The 3,207-nt window shown below is 32.0% G+C and overlaps 1 long non-coding RNA gene across 1 annotated transcript; it reads left to right on the forward strand.

The window, feature by feature from the left end:
• The first annotated feature begins 1,584 nt into the window (after positions 1–1,584).
• Positions 1,585–2,859, forward strand: LOC108522801 (uncharacterized). The gene is made up of 2 exons (XR_001883608.1): positions 1,585–2,169; positions 2,524–2,859. It is a non-coding gene; the product is annotated as an uncharacterized LOC108522801 (long non-coding RNA).
• The last annotated feature ends 348 nt before the right edge of the window (positions 2,860–3,207 follow it).

The raw sequence follows: 3,207 nt of genomic DNA on the forward strand, positions 1-3,207 counted from the left end.
CTAAACATATACAAGTACAGAGTTTGACCTATGAAGAAATAGATAATCTAAACAGATAATTAATCAATTAAGACATTGCATCAGTAATAAAAAAAAATTCCCATGAAAGAAAGATTCAGGAACTGATGGTTTCACAACTGAATTCTACCAAACATTTGAAGAATAACTAACACAAATTATTTTGAAACTATTCCAGAAAGTCAAAGAAAAAAATTCCAATCTTATTTTATGAAGATAGCATTATCCTGATATCAAAACCATACAAAGACACACACACACACACACACACACACACACGACCATTGTTCTTGATAAACACAGATGCAAAATTCCTCAACAAAATACAAACAAACCAAATTCAACAGCACATTAAAAAAAATTCATTCACCAGAATCAAGTGAGGTTGACGTCAAGGATACAAGGATGGTTTAGCATAAACAAATCAATAAATATGGTACATCCCATTAGCAGAAAGAAAACTAAGAAACATACAATCATTTCAGTAGCCATGAAAAAATAATTTGACAGTATCTCTTCACGATAAAAAATCTCATCAAATTAGGTATAGAAAGTATGTTCAACACAAAAAAGATTACAAGTGATAAATCCACAGCTAACATCATTCTAAATGAGGTAAAGTTAAAAGTTTTTTCTCTATGATCTGAAACAAAACAGGAAGATTTACTTTTACCACTTCTATTCATCACACTACTGGAAGTCCTAGCGAGAGCAATGAGTCAAGAGAAGGAAATAAAAAAACAGTCAAATTGAAAAAGAGGAAATCAAATTGTCCCGGTTTGCAAATGACATGAATTTATGTATAGCAAAGTCTATAGACCCACCAAAAAAACTATTCAAACTAGTAAAAAAAACTTAGTAAAGTTGCAGGACACAAAATGAATATACAAAAAGCAGTAGCATTTCTATATGTTAATACTGTACTCTCTGGATAGGCATGGTGTCTCACACTTGTAATCCAAGCACTTCAGGATGCCAAGACAGGAAGATCACCTGAGGTCAGGAGTTCGAGACCAGTCTGGCCACCACAGTGAAACCATGTCCTTACTAAAACTACAGAAATCAGCTGGACGTGGTGGCGTGCACCTGTAATTCCAGCTAGTTGGGAGGCTGAGGCAGGAGAATTGCTTGAAATCAGGAGGTGGAGGTTGCAGTGAGCTGAAACCACGCCACTGCATTCCAGACTGGGCAACAGAGAGAAACGCTGTCTTAAAAAAGAAGAAAAAGGTGAAAAAAGAAAAGAAAAAAAAAAAAAGAAATTATGTGGTTGATTACTTTTTAATTAATTTTCAAATTTGTTGTAAGTAAATGTAGTGGGCATAAGAGGTTTACTCTTTTTTCTGTACTTTTACTGTTCACATCGATTTTAAGAAAGATCCATGTATGTATAAAGGAATGACAATTGTTTTTCTTACTTGTTTTCCTGATAATATCTGTTCTGACTCATTAATTGTATTATTTAAATCTATAGGTTCTGTTTTTCTGTTTTTAAAAATTATATGAGGAAATCATAAATTCCATTTTCCTTGTTTATAAGCAAAGTAGTCTTCAGTGAAGTTGACCCTCCCTGTGTGCCCCTCCCCATATCCTCTTTTTCCCAGCAACAGTCATTGCTGTCAGTCTGGTGTGTCCTCTCAGGCCTCCTTAGAGCTATCTTGATTTATATGTATAAACATCCAAGGGAGTGGTGATTGTTTTCTGTTCTGATTTTTGCTCTGATGATGTTCAGTTTCTAACTCATTCTTTTTATGCATGTTTTTATTCAGGACACAGTAAGTTTATTAGAAATACAATTGCAGAAGCATTTTATTTTCACTGTCATACCTCTGACCTCTCTGTAGTCTACTTTGTTCATCTTCACACTTTTTTGCTGTTAAATCTTGTCTACCAATTACATTCTGGATTTGATTCAGTACTTAGCTTTTCTTTTTGTAAGGATCTTTAGCTTAAATTGTTAAATGATTTATTGATCTCTGTTTGTAGGATGCTGAAGAAGACCATGAAAGAACACATCAAATGGTTTTACTGAGAAAGCTTTGTCTGCCAATGTTGTGTTTTCTGCTTCATACAATATTGCACAGTACTGGTCAGTATCAGGAATGCCTACAGTTAGCAGATATGGTATCCTCTGAGCGCCACAAACTGTACCTGGTAAGTTCTAGAGCATTGTAGTTTTAAATTTTAATGATTTGATATGCTCTGTAGTAATATTTTGTGAAGATGTGTTTACATTTGTAATTGTTCTTGGATTTTCTTAAAGTAATAGTCCTGTTTTAATGTTTATGCTTTTTTCCCAAAATGTGTATATATTTGTAAGCAGTTAGAAATATATAGACTGACTCTGAGAATTCGTCTTGAAATTCCTGAACCACTCTAATTTCCTAGCCTCTGGCTACGTAAATCTTAAAGAGGAATTTCTTCTTATATGAAGCTAATCAGATTGATTAGCTAACTAAGTTCATACTTGTCTTTGTTCTCATTCTTATTTCTCTTTTTAAAAATCAGGTATTTTCGAAGGAAGAGCTAAGGAAGTTGCTGCAGAAGCTAAGAGAGTCCTCTCTAATGCTCCTAGACCAGGGACTTGACCCATTAGGGTATGAAATTCAGTTATAGTTTAATCTTTGTAATCTCACTAATTTTCATGATAAATGAAGTTTTTAATAAAATTATTTGTTATTAATTTTTTCTTTTGCATTGCCATGTAAAATTTAGACATTTGAATTTTGTACTTTTCAGAATATTATCGTGACACTTTGAACATGTAATGTATGTATATCAGCATTTCTGTGTATGCTTATTAATAAAACTATATAAAAACTAAAATTTTTCTGTTTTTACAAATTCGAGGATTGTCTCTTTATCATGTAATAAGAAAATTAAATTTTCTATTCTAGTTTTTTCTGTAATCATAAGCATTCTGATATTTTAAAATCATAAAGATGATGGAAAGTAGATTTATTTTTAAGCCAGGTAAGTAATTTTTTATAAAATTTAGTATTTTTTGAATATTAAAATTAAGACTATAACAAGAATGTTTTCCAACGTAACATGCTATTATTATTTTAGTTATTTTGAAGACATTTCTAGTTTAGCTTTCATTTAGCAAACTTCCTATCAAAACAAGAGCATATAAAGACTTAGCATAGTACCTGGCACATAGTAAGCACTGAATACATTGGAGATTACAAA

Source organism: Rhinopithecus bieti, unplaced genomic scaffold, assembly GCF_001698545.2.
Source record: "Rhinopithecus bieti isolate Rb0 unplaced genomic scaffold, ASM169854v2 scaffold_67730, whole genome shotgun sequence".
In the NCBI taxonomy this organism is placed as follows: Eukaryota; Metazoa; Chordata; class Mammalia; order Primates; family Cercopithecidae; genus Rhinopithecus; species Rhinopithecus bieti.